This window comes from Mobula birostris, chromosome 7 (assembly GCF_030028105.1).
Source record: "Mobula birostris isolate sMobBir1 chromosome 7, sMobBir1.hap1, whole genome shotgun sequence".
Lineage (NCBI taxonomy): Eukaryota > Metazoa > Chordata > Chondrichthyes > Myliobatiformes > Myliobatidae > Mobula > Mobula birostris.
In genome coordinates, this window is record NC_092376.1 from 63,961,902 (window position 1) to 63,980,106 (window position 18,205).

General features: G+C 40.5%; 1 long non-coding RNA gene across 1 annotated transcript in view; it reads left to right on the forward strand.

The window, feature by feature from the left end:
• Nucleotides 1-17,888, forward strand: part of LOC140200750 (uncharacterized) — a 38,080-nt gene extending 20,192 nt beyond the window's left edge. The window contains exons 2-3 of the long non-coding RNA XR_011886722.1: nt 14,210-14,389; nt 16,902-17,888. This is a non-coding gene — a long non-coding RNA (uncharacterized lncRNA). The remainder of the gene's footprint in view (nt 1-14,209; nt 14,390-16,901) is intronic.
• The last annotated feature ends 317 nt before the right edge of the window (nt 17,889-18,205 follow it).

Consider the following 18,205-nt stretch of genomic DNA (forward strand, 5'->3'; position numbering starts at 1 on the left):
GTTATGTGGTGTTTCCTTCTCCCATATTCTCATCTGGTACTTCTCAGTTACTGTTTTGGCTGGTTCAGGTACTGGCATGTTGTTGCTCTGGAACTGTGCAAATACTTTTCTTGGCTTTTTGCAGAAGAGGGCATTCACTTGCTTGTCCTCTGTGTCTTTAGTGTACCTCTGTAGTCTGTTAACCAGAGCTGTTAACTGTCACAGCCACGGATTTGGCAACGCAGTAGATACAGCAATTGCGCTTGTCAATTTGCACATGTCAGCTAATTATTTTGGTGGCCATCTATGTCCCAGGATGTCCACGACTTTGTATCTGCCTGTCCCACCTGCACACGGAACAAGATATCACGCCAGTGTCCTGCGGGTCTGTTATGTCCACTGCCCTTGCACCACCGCCCCTGGTCCCACCTCTCAGTAGATTTCATCACTGGTCTGCCCCCATCTAATGGAAGCACTACTATTTGGTTGTTGTGGATCAATTTTACAAGGCTGCTCACTTCATTGCCCTCCATAAGTTCCCATTGACTTGTGAGACTGCCACATTCATGGTTCAACATGTGTTCAGGCTCCATTGCTTTCCTCCAGACATAGTGACTGATCATGGACCACAGTTCACTTCCCACTTTTGGAACGCTTTTTGCTGTCTCGTATGAGCCATGGCCAGCCTCTCGTCTGGCTTCCACGCCCAATCTAATGGCCAGACTTAGAGAGTGAACCAGGAGTTGGAGACAACCCTGTGCTATCTTGCCTCTTCCAACCCCACGTCCTGGAGCTCCCAATTGGTTTGGGCAGAGATTACCCACAATAACCTCCAGTTGTCCTCCACTAGTATGTCTGCCTTTGAATGCCAGAAGGGATTCCAGCCCCCGCTCTTCCCTGATCAGGAGATCGATGTAGGAGTTCCTGCTACTGAACAGCTGATCCAGTGCTACACGCGCACCTGGAGACGAGCCAGGGCTTCTCTGCTGTGCGCCCAGAAACAGTATTCCCAGCAGGCTGATCGGCTCCGTCGACAGGTAAGGCCATTCAAGCCAGGAGAGGAGGTCTGGTTGGCATCAAGAGATCTTCCCCTGAAAGTCAAGAACCGGAAATTAGCACCAGCTACATGAGACTGTTTGTAGTGGAGAAGGCTGTAAACAACTTGTCCTATAGATTGCGTCTGCCAGCATCACTGAAGATCCACCCAATATTCCATGTTTCCCAGCTCAAGCCGGTTACTATCTCTCCCCTGGCCCCAGTCACCCCACCTCCCCCTCCTCCCCGTCTGGTAGATGGTTTCTTTGTCTATACTGTGCGGCGCCTCCTGGCATCTCACCAGTTACGTGGTAAGGTCCAGTACCTTGTGGACTGGGAAGGGTATGGCCCAGAAGAATGTACTTGGATCCCAGTGAAGGACATCTTGGACAAGTCGCTGATCCGGGTTGCGCCTAGAGAGGGGGCCCTGTCACAACCATGGATTTGGCAGCGCAGTAGATACAGCAATTGCGCTTGTGAATTTGCATGTGTCAGCTAATTATTATTTAATCGCAATACTCTTTAACTCCATACTTGTCGTCTTAGTGCTTGTCGAGATTTGGACAGAGCACAGCAATGCTTCGCTTTTGTTTTGCATCGGCCTTGCCTGAGAACTTGGACTATGGACTGAAGACTCACTGAAGACTGATGGAAAACTCACACTATTCATTTAATAATTAGATGTTCTTTCAGCCGCAGTGTAGGCTTTGTTTCCCATTCGAGAGTTTTAGTTAACGGCCCTGTTTTGGCCTAGCGTTTATTGTTTTATTTTCACTTGAACACTGCCCACATTAAAGTTTTGTGGAAGTATCGACCCGCTTCAGTGTCTCTCACTCTGCACTTGGGCCAGATCTGAACCGTGGTGACAATTAACCATTGCTTGGCAGTTTCTGGGGCTTCAGCTATGGACGTACCTCTGTATTCCTTAGTAGCCAAGCTGAGTCTTTGGTCTTCCCAGCTTTCTGCAGCTCAGTTAGTCTGCTGACCTCCACCCGTGAGGTTTTCATCTTGGCTTCCAGTCGTTGTCTCCAGCGGGGTCATAGCAGTAATCTCCACTGTGTTTCCTTTTGTAGCCCGGCGTTTCTAGGACTGCTGCTGCTGATCTGTGTATCAGGTTATTCGTGTCAGTTATGTTGGAGGTTGCAATTGTGAGTAGTGATTCATTGGCTGCTTCTAGCATGTTGTCTGATGGAATTTTAACTCTAAGTCAGGGGAGCTTAGCTCGTTGATTGACAGTCACCAGTTTAGCTATGATCTTCTCTCTGATTGCAGCAGTCAGCATCAACATGCCTGAGGTGAAGTTCAGACGTGCATTTCCCATGTACAACATGATGATATTACATTTTCGTCATCTGTAAGTGGTGATTTCCTGATCAGCTCGGTTCTGCAATAATGTTGCTGTGCTGCATCATGATTGTATGTCTTCCAATTCAAGATGTGATAGCAATCCTCTGTTGGCAATGTTTGATCACTGGGCAACCAGTTTTATTTCCATGAATGTGGATACCGGCCTTTGTTGTTGCCAGAGTCCCCCCATGCGCTTGGTGTATCTTCTTTCATCTGGGTTGCTGTTAAAGTAGCATTCCATTAATTCCATGTTGTCCAGTCTCATCCATTTGTAGTTTGTCCTGGTAGCCAAGTTCTCACCAGATGGCCCCGGTTCCCCAACCATTGGTCTGGACCTTGTTAATCCGGGTAACATCCAAACCAGCATGACCCTTTTGCTTCTTGTCACTCTCATCTGGAGGTTTTTGTTGGTAGATGTAGCATAAGCATGAGAGATCCAGCCCAAGACTCCTTCAGGGCTGCCACCACTGGGACCTGAACCCTGGACTCCCGTGCAAAAGAGTCCGGAGGGTTTCCAGTGTCAGCTTCTGCAGATTCCTGCTTAACTCCCTTCATGACAAATTCTCCAACATCACAACTTTTAAACAAAGTAAAGCTCGTTCAGTCACTTATCGAAGTTCCTGAAAAAGTAATCAGTTCTCTCATCGGAAAACTCATCCTTCAAATGAGAATTAAAATTATACATCGGACCATATAAAATCTTCTACATCTTGAAGCATTCTGTTCTTGCGCTGGTTCTTCAATTTTGGTAGACTTGCTATCTTGTTTCTTGGTTCAATGGAAGAAATGGTGGGTGATCCATGGGAAATTGAGTCACAATACTTACACAAAAAAAAACTTGACCTGTATACAACAGGATTACAATCCATAAGTTCTTATATGCATTCTAATTTCTATTTCAAAAGAACTCAATATCACATTGTCATTTCCAAACAGTTACAACTACAGAACATATTTCACACACAAATTATACGCTCGGAACACTAAGTGTTTCAACTCACCAATACCCTTGGTATGATTTAACAGAACTAATTCCCAGTTACACAATAGAGATCTTGGACCCCGGTCTCTGCCGGCCGGTGCTCATTACAGCCGCAGCTTCAATAAATCTTTTATCAATATGACTTCTCCTCCAGGAGCTTCATCCTGAAGATTTTTGATAAGTAGGGCAGAGATACTAACTACTAATTCCACTTTTAACAGTTTAAATCTTTTGCTAGTTTGCTGCATTTCTGTTGCTTGTCCACGGCTGTGTCAGCCACACCTCATTCTTGAGAAGCTTTTTTTAAAATTTGGTAAACTTCATTTTCATTCCTCCACAAATGGAGTTCTACAACATTAAACTTTGGGTTTAATTAATCTGGGTTACAAGTATATTCTTCTTTGATGCAAAAACAGAGTTTAGCAAAGTCCACCAAGTGGGTTCTGATCAGAGCTCTATAAGCATCATTTCGTACCTTTGCACTCCAACTCACTTGAGAAAAAAGTCAAAGTCAAGCTTATTGTCATGTGCACAGTACATGTGCAATGTAAGATGAACAGTATTATCATCTGCATAATTGCCTGTGCAATGTAAACTTACTTGCAGCAGAATCACAAGCATGTAGCATCAAATAAGGAACATTCACAGGACAAATATTAATTATACTGAATTTTACAAGATAAAACACAATTAAAATTGACACAAAGTTAAATTTAGTACAAAAGTGATCATTGTGTTGCTAAGCTGATTTTCTGTTGGTTCAAGAACTAAATGGTTGAATGGAAATAGCTTTTCTTGAACGTGATGGTGAGGAACTTTCAAACCTCCTACCCAATGATAACTGCAAAAGATGGCTTGGCCCAGGTGATGGGGATCTTTGATAATATATGTTGCCTTCTGAAGCAGTGCCTTGTGTAGATACTACCAATACTGTGGACAGATGTGTCTGTTATTGTGATGAGGATGGCTTGGACCCAAATGCTGGAGTATCCAAGGCTAGGATCGAGACACAGAATAAAACTGGGTCGAAAACTGAGCTCAAAACCAAATGCTGAATGATATCTCTGGTTGGGTTTACGACTGAGCACTGAGGCTCTTTTCAGGTGCTCTTTAAACAGTCAATTCTTGCCGTCCAAAACATCATTGTCATTTAGCATAATGGTCCTGAACCTTTAAAGCAGTATGCCAGCTTTCCATATTCCAGAGTTAGAGCACCTAAGCCCCAGAAGCTGGAGCATCTGGGTTCATTTCATAACAGAGATGTATTGGGCAGATCCACTATTCTCTGTAGCTTCTTACATTTCTGAGCATTCAAATTGCCATCCAAGACTATGATGCAACTATTTAGGATACTTTCAACAGTGCACCAGTAGAAGTTTGTGAGAGTGTTTGGTGACAAGCCAAACCTCCTTAATCTCCTAACAATGTAGAGACATTGGAATGTTCTCTTTATGTACAGACACCGGCATGCATCCATGTACTGGACCGAGGACAGGCCATTCAATAGTTAAAGCTTCTGTCGCTACACCACCAATCCCCAAATATTGATTGGCACATGTTTGCCCTCTTTCCCCTTTCTGAAGTCAACAATCAGCTCTTAAATTTTGTTAATGTTGAGGGAGAGGTTGTTGGTACAGCACCACTCAACCAGGTGACCTGTCTCTGGTTCAGTGAGCTGTAGTGAGGCCCAGAACAAAATGCTGCTACCATGTGGACCAGCCTGGATCACGTAGGTTCATGAAACAGGCCCAGAGCCAGCAAAATCAATTGCTGAATGTGTGCAGATGAAGAGGATGAAAAGGCTGCTTTTATGTCTTCTGAAATAATTGATAACTCCTTAATCAATAAATTATATACAAGAGAGCCATTGTAAACTTTTAGTAACCCACAAGGATGCTTTGAAATGAAATGTCCAATTATTGAAATACATCTAGATAGTTTCATTAATTATTATTATTCATGACTCAGATATTGAGTAGTGCATTGGAAAAGTTGCAAAAGGCTGAGCAAAATATAAGGCCTTTGAGTAGTGCTGATGAAGGATTGTTTCTACCTGTAGATGGAATACCCAAACACAAATGATTACAGAAGTACTCTTAACTTTAGTGGAGCAGGCATGAAGATGTTAATTAATGAGGTTATTTTCAACGGATGCAACATAAATCTCATCTCGCAAGATCTGAAACCATGCCTTGCTCATTGTTGAGCAGTTTGCAGACTGAAAGCTGTTGTTGGCATTTTTTTCTTGCATAATCACAGGCCTTAGGTAATTGACGCTAGCCACATCTTACCATGCTCATTCTTGACCAGCTGACTTGATAAGAGACAGTTTAGGAACTTCCAAATGACTGTCTCCTTGCTGTCCCAAAAGCACTAGTACTGAGCAATAGATTAAGGTTGGGTATATTCTTTATGACTGTCACGGACACGCTTTCTTCTGTACCATTTTTCTACAAAGTTGCTACTTCAGCATAATGTCAGTGCTAAATCCACTGTCAAAGTGTGCAAGACCTCACAGGTAGTTGCAATGGTGCACCACTCCCTGTCTCTTCATGTAGTCTGCTGCACCACTCTATAGTGGACAGTGAAGAAGGTTGTTTAAGGTTATAATAGGTTTTAGATCACTGAGAATGGGGGGGGAGGGGATGGAAATAGTTGATGGAAGTTAACCAAGACAAGTGCAAAGTGATGCATTTTGAGAAGCTAAAGAAGGCCAGGACTTGCATAGTAAATAGCTGGAACCTGAGGAGCATTACTGAACAGCTAGAACTTAGTTCCATGAAATTGGTAACAGAGTGGTGAAAAAGGCATGTGGATTGCTTGCCTTCATTAGTTGACCCACTGAGTTTTTCCATAATCATCTGCATTTGGCTGTTCCAACTACAGGAGTTGGAACATCTTGTTACAGTTGTAAAACCATTGATTTGGCCACACTTGGACAATCACGTGCAGTTCTGGTCACTATGCTATCAGAAAGCTGTGATTTATCTGAAAAGATTCATAGAAATGTCGCCTGCACTGGAGGGCTTAAGCAATACAGTCTGATTCGAGAGGCTGGAGTGTTTACCCTTTAGCAAAATAAGCTGGTGGGTAAGCTTATAAGAGTTTATAAAATTGTAAGGGGCATAGAGGGGGCAGATAGCAAGTAGGGTACTAGAGCCTAAACCTAAATGGTAAGATGAGATTTAAAGGGGATCTGAGGGCAAATTTTTCGCACAAGGTGGTGAGTATATGGAATGGGCTGCCAGCAGAAGCTGTAGAGGCAGGTGCATTTACAATGTTTAATAAACATTTGGACAGGTATGTGTGTAGGAAAGGTTTAGAATGATATGGGGAAAATGCTGTCAAATAGGATTAACATAGGTTAGTCAGTATAGACAAGTTTGGCTGAAGAGCTTGGTTCTGCACTGAATATCTCTATGCATCTATATTAACTCCTGCAAGATTTCAGATGTTTTTTAGCAGTGTGACCCTGCAGAGGATGCCCAGGTTGTCCTTTCCTCTCTACTCTTTGGATGTTAGGACATGTTCAAGCTATTGACCTGTGTTGGTGTCAGTCAACGTTGATGGATTCTGCTTATGTTGCAGAACTTTCCCAGAGTAGGCACACTCTGCAGTGTGTGTTGAAAAGCAGGTCAGGGATGGGTGAACTCCCCACTTTGATTCTGTGAGCTCCTGTATGATGCCGACTTATTCATCTTATCAACATGACTGTGCAGATTGTGTAGTGCAGAGCTACTCTGAGTTAAGTTGAGTCTGTGATTTGAATGAGGTTGATGGGCATTGTTCCATTGGACGTTTAGCTTTTTATTCACATCAAGATCATTTAGGTGGAAGAAGATGACTGTGATTTGGTTGAGATTGAACTAAGTTGACCAGCAGTGTAATGATAAATTACTAAAAAAGTCAGCCTAATTGTCTTTCAGAAGCATCAATAATATTTTTAAGTTGTCATCAGAAGGATGAAGATAATTAAGAATCAAAAACAAATCCCATCATGAGGACCATAGACATGGTTGTGGTACTAAGTGTACTTATCCTCACTTGGAAAGAGGCAGGTGTCACTGTGGCAGTAGTTACATTACATGAGATGAAAATAAATAAAAAATAGCAATCTTTGGAATATGCATATCACTCAGTTTAATTTTGGGCTAATGAGGGAAGGGAAAAGAGAAATTCCAGATGAGTTCCATTCTGTTTTGGATAGTGTCAGAGGGCTGTTGATTGCAAATGTTGCAACCCTGTTTTAAGTCAAGGAGAAGGATAAATTCGACAGATAGAGACTGGTCAGTCAATGTCTGTGGTGCAAAGGGAATTCCAACTTACCCTTTAAGGAGCAGTGGGGGCATCCTCTTTCCTCTCCTTGTCCCATCAATCAGTATTCACACATTCACCCACAGGATCCTTGTACTTCCTTCACCCATCGATTTTGGTTCCACTTGCCCTATACCTCTTCCCTAATAGTTCCTATTACAGAATTACCTTCCTTACTCAGCAGATTCCAAGTGGCCACCTCTATGGTTCTGCTCATTGCTTTCCTTCTGCAGCTTCACCTTCCCATTCCACACCAGGTTCCATCTACCTCTCTTTTGTTTCCCCCATCTATCATTCACCTGCCTCTGTCTCCAAACTCTGCCCCCCTACTCCATGACTTGGCTCAATCTGCCTAACATCTACCTCGGTTCATCTCGGGCCTTTGTCTGACCACTTCCTTGTTTGTCCTTATATTGACTAACCCCCAGCCCCTTTCCATTCTGATTCAGGGCTTCAACCTAAAGTATTTATAATTCATTCCCCCGCCCCCACAGATGCTGCTCGGCACACTGAGTTCCTTGAGTAGGTTGTTAGTCTAGGTTCTTGCTTCTGCAGTCTTGTGCATCTCATCATCGTAGGTGTATAAGATGAGGAGAGGGATTGATCGTGTGGACAGTCAGAGGCTTTTTTCCCAGGGCTGAAATGGCTAGCATGAGAAAGCACAGTTTTAAGGTGCTTGGAAGTATGTACAGAGGAGATGTCAGGGTTAGGTTTTTTTTACACAGAAAGTGGTGAGTGCATGGAATGGGCTGCTGGTGACGGTGGGGGAGGCAGATACAATAGGGTCTTTTAAGAGACTCCTAGATAGGTACATGAAGCTTAGGAAAATAGAGGGCTATGGGTAACCCTAGGTAATTTCTGAGGTAAGGACATGTTCGGCACAGCTTTGTGGGCTGAAGGGCCTGTATTGTGCTGTAGGTTTTTCTATGTCCTATGTTCTAAAAGAAGTTCAAAGCTCGTAAGACTGGTGCGCAGAAGTCAGATAGTTTAGAAGCATGTCTAGTTTAAGGGGTTAAATGTGAAATAAATGGAACGACAGTCAGTCCTGTCACTGAAAGACAGGTTCCGTTGCAAATGCTATGCCTTATTATTATTCTGCTGTTGAGGTGCACTTCCCAGGGGATGCAATACATGCTGATAGGTTGGCAGACGGCTAAAATCAAGGTGGTGAAGGGACTACATTAGGAGTGCCTTTTCATTATTACTGACTCCCAAAGAGCAATTCTCCCAAAACCCACATGAATAATCATTTACTTTCATTTTGTGAGGTTTGTTCTTCTCTGCCCAGCTCAAAGTCACACAACATATACAAGACTTCTTCCACCAACCTCTTTAAATTCCACCAGGCTGACAAGTTCAAATCAATGCTGAGATGTCAGAATTGAAAAGAGATGCCATTTTATGAAAGAGCAGAAATAAACATTTCTTACCATACAAAGGTAACGACTGATGACAGTGAACAGATTTTATCAGAGTTTGCTGAAAGCGTTGAATGTGAATTGATCCTGTGAACTGTTACAAAGCAACACAAAAGGACAATGAGTAATGGATGTGGCATATTGCATTGTATAATGAATAACGAGACCCTCCAGTGCAACAGAGAAAGATGAAAGGCTAACTGTAACTTGTCAAACAGCCGCTGATAATACAGACCACGTTATCACTCTGGAACATTCACAGAACCATTCAGGAGACAAAATAAAAGCAGCAAATGTTGGAAACACTCAACAGGTCAAGGAACATCTCTGGAAAGGGGGACAGGGTTAATGTTTCAGGCTGGGGATCCTTCATCAGTTTTGATGGAGAAGTTTGACCTAAAACATAAACCTTGTTTTGTTTTCCATAATTGTTGCCAGGCCTACTGAATGCTTCCAGCATTTTCTCATTTTTATTTCTAATCTCCAGCATCAACAGCTTTGTGATTTTCCCTTTTTATTTGCAGACAGGTTGCATTCTTTAGCCATAAAACACTGGAATTACTGAAAAGATTCACTCATTCAGTAAATATTGAATGGTCACCTAACTAAAAGATTGAGCATAGTTAAATCCATTGGAGAACAAGATGAAAAGAATTTTTTTGAAAATTTTTATTCTTTGTAGATTTTTAGAGGAAAATGTGAAGCAAAAATAGTTGGATTTGTTTGCTGGTTTTTAATCTCCAATTACCTGGAAAGAATGATAAAGAACTAATATCATTCATGCTGATGCTGGAGATAATGAGCTGTCAACGTATTTCTAGATAATTTGGCTGAAGTCCACAGTCTTCTGTCAAATCTGGCATGATTTTACAATGGTTCGATGCCATAATCCATCAAGGCAGCTGTTAGGTTATACTTGCGTATATTTGAGTTGGCAGCATCAGAGAACTCACCTGGGAATTGGATCTTGTTTAATGGGTACACATTGGCTTAGATGTCTAACTGTGGCAGTTGAGTTTTGCACAATTTTGCCTTTGATCCAACCATCAAAACACAGTAAACTGTGAAAGAAGGTTCCTCTGAACAGGACAGAATCAGAAGCATCCCTGCCACTCAGAGCACATGCCTTCAGGATTTCTCTTTCAGAAAAAGGAAGTTAAAAATTAATTTGTTCCACTGAAACCCAAGTTTATTAGTTTGCAATTTTTAAAATCAAATCTTTAAATACTTCAGCCCTTGGTCATTGAAAATATCCACAAATGATATCCACAATGTAAAATGAACTTCATACCATGTTAATTGCATTTGGAGACTATAGAGCTTTATCTCAATTTCAGAAATAAAGTCATTAATATATTGCATATTTCATTCCACTAATCATATTGGAGTTACCCTCCTCTATTCTTTCATTCATATTTTAAATGTGTTTTATAAAATTACAAGCCTAGAAATTGGATGGACCAGAGTCCATAAAAATCGAGTTAACATAGAGCAGATTATCCTAATATTCATTTCTGGTGAAATCAGTTTCTCTGGAGAGCTGGGAAAACCAACTCCACAAGCTTTTTATCATTAGCATATCTGATGCATCAGAAACACACTGATATCATTACTATTCATCCAACAACTATTTCCCTCCCTCAGCAACATAAAACGGAGCTTAGAGAGACAACCTGTGAATGACATTGATGATGCCAGACAGTGGATATTGTGGTTATATTTGTGAGCTGGAGGGGGGTGAGAGATTTTTTTCTGCATGAGAACGTGGAGGTGTTCTGGGAAGTGAACAGGGGACAGGGAACAGAGAAAGGCAGCCACCAAAATGTTAGCACAATGGCTATGCCATAGCCAGAATCCACAGATCTGGTGAAAAATGAGAAGCTTGAAATATATTGTAGTGAAGCCATTATAATCATATCAAATAATTCTCCTGCATAAAATGGAGAATAAGTGTGGAAAATAACATCAAGAAATAAATCACAGAATTATTAAAAGGGCTGAATCAAACTCAAATAGAACTGGATGCAATGAGGGAGGATTTATTCAAGATTTCTCATACTCCCAATGAATGATTTTACAAGAGATCTAGACTTACTCATGTCAGCTCAAGAAACTGTAAGAAAGGTAGTCCTTGGCTAAAATGCAAGCACAAGAAACAATCCAGAGTGGGAAGCCAAAGTCCATTGCTTTCCAGCCTCGAGAGCAAAGAAAGAAAATGTCTATAAGAAGCCACAATGTACTGTAAGTCAGGGGGTTCGCAGTGGCCCGGATGTCGAGAATCTTAAAAAGATTCAAATTAGAAAACGGAACATAACATAAAAAGAAGCCTCTCAAACCTGTTTCACATTCAACAGCGCTGATCTTTACCTCATCGCCAGTTTCCTGAGCTATTCTCATATTTCTCGATTCCCCTAATATCCAAACATTCATCAATCTCATTTGTGAATGCAATCAATGAACGAGGCTCTCTATCCTCCATGATAGAGAATTCAAAAGCAACACAACACAATGAGTGAAGAAATGTCTCCTCATTTCAGTTCCAAAAAAGCTTAACCCTTATTTTGAGACTGTGACCCACATTCCCACCATGATCTTACCCCCACATTACCTACCCTGTCAATTTAATTTATTAATTTATTTTCATTTATCAATTTATTAATTTATTTTGGATATACTTAATGTAATTATTAGCTTTTATTGCTAAGTATTGCAATATACTGCTGCCACAAGACAACAAATGTCATGATATATTCTGATGACATTAAACCTGATTCTGATTATTTAGGTATTTTAAATAAGACCACTTGTTATTCTTCTAATTGCAAAACAATGAAGACCTCAACTAAAATATTTTTCAGTTTACAGTACTTGAGAAATAATGGTAATTTTTTATTGTTTCAATAGTTAAAGAATGTATTAAGCTTGTAATTATGGCCAGAAACAATATAAATGTCAACAATATTTTCACATAAGTTTCACCCAAGAAAATTTACCCATAATATATAAACTTGGCCAAGATATAAAGGAGGCAGCAGATGATCTTTTAATCACATATTACCTAATTTTAAGCAAATGTCAGACTTGAAGTTCCAGATGCAATTGTATTTTCTTTGATCAATATACCTCAGCTTGAATCTGGTCAACCACTGGATATAGTTTGTCTTTCATAAAATTTTTCCTACTGTATCAAAAAATCTTAATGAAATAATTTTTGTTTAACAACTGAAGGAGCTAATTAGAGGGAAGTGGGTTCTAGTAATAGGAGGTTTAATTAATCAAAGAGAAATGAGAGAGCAATGATACAGGATCGTGAAGGGGAAAATGAAAATCAAAGGGTGATAGGAAAGCGTAGAAAATAGATGCAGTGGAGGGGGAATCTGGTGTAAAAATCTGTGAAGTTTCAGGACTTAGGATACTTTATCTCAATGCACACAGCATTTGTAACAAGGTAGAACATATAGAAATATAGTAGCTGAGTTTGACTTAATTTGCTATTACAAATATGTGGTTAGAGGGGTACCAGAACTGGGAACACAATATTAGGTACTCCAAAAGAAAAGGCAAAATGGAAAATGAGGTGGAGTACCATTTAAAATCAAGGAAGGTACCACTGGTTAATAGTGATATATCTGCAGAGTGGAAATAAAGAGGAACAAGTGAAAGAAGGCAGACATGGGTGTGGTCTATAATCTCCCAATGTGGTGTCTCCTGATAGGACAGGTCATAAATAGGGAAACGCCAATGACATGTAGGAATGGAAATACAGTTACCATGGGTGATTGTAATCTGCAGATCGATTGGACTAATTAACTAGCAGTGAAATTGCACCTGGAGTACAATGTACAGTTTTGGCCCCTTTATTTAAGAAAGAATATGCTAGTATTGGAGATATTCAAGAAGAAACTAACTGGGCTAATTCCTGGGATAAGCCTAGTGAATCTAGGCTGTCTTATCCTGAGTGACTAAAAATGATATGTCTGTATTTTTTGGAGTTTAGTCTAAGCAGTTCATCTTAAAAAATAAGATGATGGATGCTGAGGTGCTTCCACGAGAGGGAGAGACTCAAAGGAGGGACATAGTTACAAAATAAGGAGGCATTCATTTAAAGCTAAGGTACGTAGGAACTTCTTCACATGAATCTTCAGAATTGGAGGATGGTGGAGGCTAGATCACTGGAGGCATATTTTTGAAAGGACAATGAAGAACTGCCACAGAAATGAAAGAAGCTGCAGAGGGTCGTAAACTTAGTCAACTCCATCTTGGGTACTAGCCTACAAATTACCCAGGACATCTTCAAGGAGTGGTGTTACAGAATGGCAGTGTCCATTACTAAGGACCCCCAGCACCCAGAGCATGCCCTTTCTCACTGTTACCATCAGATAGGAGGTACAGAAGCCTAAAGGCACACACTCAGCGATTCAGGAACAGCTTCTTCCCCTCTGCCATCCGATTCCTAAATGGACATTGAACCCGTGAACGCTACCTCGCTTTTCTAATATATATTATTTCTGTTTATGCATGATTTTTAATCTAGTCAATATACGTACACCATAATATTTACTTATTTATTATTTTTTATTCTTTTTCTATATTATGTATTGCATTGGACTGCTGCTGCTAAGCTAACAAATTTCATGACATATGCCAGTGATAATAAACCTGATTCTGATTCTGATTCTAATTCTGAGAAGGAGTTGAGGCCTATGGCAGGTCAGATCCTATTTTCTTCTGTTCTCCTTTATCCTTGTGTCTATTGTTTAAAAGCCAAAAGTCTACAGGTACTAGAAATATGAAATAAAAATAGAAAGTGCTAAGGTTGCTCAACTGGTCAGGAAACATCTGTGGAAGGATGTTTCAGATCAATGACACTCATCAGAGCTAGAAAAGCAAGTCTTTTCTCCACAGCCTTTTCCAGTCCTGTATTATTATGTGGGTACATAATAAAGAACTGCAGGTCCCAGCGTGCAATGTGGGTGGTTCACCTGGAACTGGAAGTGACACTGGTGAACGGGTCACACACACTCTTGATGGGCTGAAGGTCCCGAGTAAAATGTGCTTGAGCTGAAGCCATTCTGTAAATCTGTAAATAAAATTGTTCTAACATTTTTACCCATGCAAGTTTGTCTTTTATCAGGAACAAACATAACATGGTGTCAGAAGTCAGCATGTGTTCTAAACACGGAGCATAAATGAATGCTGTGTGTGATTAGGAATGGGTCACACGCTAGATTCCGACGGAGAGAAGCGGCCAGCCAGAGAGCACATTGTTTCCAAAAGCTTCCATTGTTCTCTGAGTTCACCAAGAAAGATTCAGGTGAGAGCTCAAGGTGGATAACCTAAGTTCTATCAGTTTATCAGCAACCTAACCAATAACTGGTAATGTTTCAAACAGCGATTCGATATATATTTAGCAGTAAGTAGAGCCAACGAGGCGGATGAAAATTTGGAAGCGTCTATCTTTCTATACATAATTAGCAAAGACACTTTGGACATCTACACCAACTTTCAAATTGATAAGACAGACTTTAAATTGGAAATTCTCATAACAAAGCTTGAGGAGTATTTTGCCCCAAGTAAAAACATCACAATTGAATGATATAAATTCTTTAGCTTTGACTAATACTTGGCTGAGCTTCACATATGAGTAAGTCCTGTGAGTTTGGAGATTTGAGAGACTCACTAGTTAGAGACAAAATTGTATGTGGAATCCCAGATAATGTTCTCAGAGAAAGGTTGCTGTGAGGAAAAGATTTACCACGAGGAAAGGCAGTGAATATGTATGGGGCAGCGGAGACCATACGGGCACAGGGCAGAAACAACAATGCAGGCAGTGGAAACAGAGGGCCAGAGACCAAGGCATTTCACAAAGCAACGGCAAACCAAAGAGATACACTCAAACAATAAACACAGCAAATGTAGAGGTAAGTACACCCTAAAGAAGTGTCCTGCTTATGGTAATTCCTGCAATAATTGTGGAAAGAGGAATTATTTCACAGTGTGCTGCAAAGCTACCCAGAGAAAGGTGTACACAGTTGCTGAGGAAATGGAGGAAGTCTTTGTAGTTTCTCTACAGACTGCTGGTGTTGGTAAAATAGAATGGATCGTCCCAGTGTCTGAGAATGAGGTAGTAATCCCAGTCAAGCTTGATGCCAGAGGCCAGGTGAATCTGATGTCTGGATGATGACAAGACATTCAAAGTGAAGAGCAAGATTGACCCAGTGAAGCAAAAAGTGGCTGGCAATGCTGGAGAGAACATTTCAGACTGTGTAGGGGCCTTCAAGCACAAGGGACAGGACCTAAAGGCACAGCTATTGATTGTTGAAAAGCGAAGACAGCCAATATTAGGTCTGACTGCGTGTAAAAAGTTCAACCTGGTGAAAAAAGTTTTCATAGTGGCTTCAAAGACCAAAGGAGACCAGGCATCACTCGATAAAGAATATGCAGATGTTGTTGAGGGGCTCGGAAGCTTACCTGATGTAACTCATGAAACTCGTGTAAAATCTGAGACCCCAACTGACCCCCGTTGCCTAGGGTGAATAGCCGCCGACCCCACCAAATAGTGCAAATGCTTTGGTGCCGATACGGTGTGAGGCACCCAAATATCAGCCACGACACAAATATCAAACAACATACAAGTGTGAGTACAGAAATACACTTCATAGTAATTATTGGTGATGGGTTAGTAGAAACAACTAAAAGAAAAGGTGCCACATAAGTAACTTATCAGTCTTGTGCACATAATATTTCAATATGTTGGAGCTCACGCCTCCGATTCCATCCACAACGTCCTTCCGAGACTCCGGCCACCATCCAAACCTCCGAGGCCCAGTATCTGCCGCCCTGGAACCGCTGTCCATGCTCCACACGTCGTTCTCTCTGCACACCTCCCAAAAAAACCCGCGCTCCTTAACTCAATACACACATACAAAATAGCGTAACATGACTTCCATTGGCTAGCAAATGAATACAATTTCCATTATCACTAATTATAACCCAAACATGCTGCCACAGAGAACTCCTTACTCAGCAGTTAACGGTACAAGAAACCATTTTATTCTAACACTTCAGAGAAGCCATTTTGTAATAAGTAATTAACAGGTAACAGTACATCTAATATTACTGAGAACCCTACACTTATAAGATCATCCATGAGAGATGCAAGAGAAGCACAAGAACTCCACCTTCCATAGACATCCATACCAGCTACACCAGCATTACAGTCAGAATGCCACTGATGAACAGAGTGATCATGATGCAGAAGTCGTCAGTCTTGCTTCCACATCATGTAGCTTTGGTTTAAGATCTGTCTCTCATCAACTTCTAGTTAAAGACAGGAAATCAAAAATATCTCCACAATCCTCTCCAAAGTTCAAGAGGAAAAATAAAAAGAAAGATGGGGAGAGCACGCAATCCCCAAGGTCAGAACAACAGCAACAGTTCAAGCAAACCAACGGGAGGAATTGCTATCTATGATACGCAGCCAACAGAAGGAGCTCAGTGACTCGAAACAGACTCAGTTGGTACTTGTGCAAAGACTCATTGATGACATGTGCTTGTGCTCCATTACTAGGCATGTGGTGCGAATAATGGGCACACATCAAGAACAAGAACAGGGACTGAACACAGCAAATGAAAGCTATATGTCCGTGGAAACAAACAGCAGTCCAAAAGGGATCATTAACGCACCAGAGAGATGGATTGAGAGTTGCTGAGTGAATAGGGGCTATATTTGCTCATTACCATTGAAGTTAATGTAAATATCTTTGTTGTAAAGTATTATTGTTTCTTATAGGTTCGTGGTGACATAATATTGTTTTTCTTTAAAGGGGAAGATACGTCATTAAGTGTGTACAAAATAAAGAACTTCAGTTACCAGTGTGCAACTTGGCATCTCAACTGGAGCTGGAAGTGCTGTGGTGAACAGACGTATATGCTCTTGACAGGCTGGAAGGTCTGGAGTAAAATGTGGTCAAGCAGAATCCATTCTGTAAATCTGAAAATAAAATCGTTACTGCATTTTTACCCCCACAGATTTGTCTTTTATCAAGAACAAACATAACAAGTCCTGATGAAGGAACACTGACTGAAACATTAACTCACTTTCACTCTCCACAGATTCTTCCTGATCTACTGAATATTCTTAGCATTTACTGCTTTGATGACAATTCATCTCAGGTCTACAGATTGAGTTGAAGTTATACTGCTGCTCTGCTTTAAATGACATTGCTTGGAGGTTCTTTTTGGGGAAAATAAAGTGTACAAAGCAAAAATTAGTGGAAGGTTAATTATTGCTAGAAAAAAATGTCTGTATTTGTAATCACTAGAGTCCTTATATCTCAAAAACCTTTCCATATGCTTTATGTTCATAAGAAAATATTGGGAATAAATTGATAAGTTCCTCTTCTTGTATATTTTTCTGAAAGATAAATTGTTATTTCCACAAAATCTGAAATGTAATGTTTAGGTTACGATAGATTCTCTCAAAATATAAATGTCCTGGTCATGTGTCACTGTACTGCACTGAACCATTTGAAGTACATCGCCAGTGGTGAAATGCAGTAGAAAACTGAGATCATGTAATGTGCAATCTTGTTTTTATTTATTTGAATAGGTGCATAATGTACAGTTTTATTTGTACTTGTTTGAAAGAGTGCACTTTATTATAAATGATTTAAACATTTTATTTTTATTTTGTATTTCAACCATTTTCTTTCACAATAATTGTGTTTATCTCAGCTGAAAAAATAATGCAAAATGATCGGCCAGATATCCAACTCCCATGTCCTGCTGAGAGCTTTTGAAGCTCATCATATATTCACTCCCCCTGCCAAAAGATCAAAAATCCAAGAACTCAGAGGTTCTCATGCTGTTATTTGTGATCCAGATGGATAAGGGAGGCTTTAAGGGGTATGATTTAGACTAGCAGCCTTTGTGAAAATCCCTGATGTTCTCAATTGTGCATTTCTATTAAACAAAAAGATATATAACTATTGTAATTCGTGGCAGCATGCAGCTACACTAAGTAATTGAAGAGCATTCAACTTCTCATGGGTACTTATAATCCCATTAAGCATAAGGAAAAACTCAGCTTGGTTTTCCTTTGCAACGCAAAATCATATTTTTTTAAATA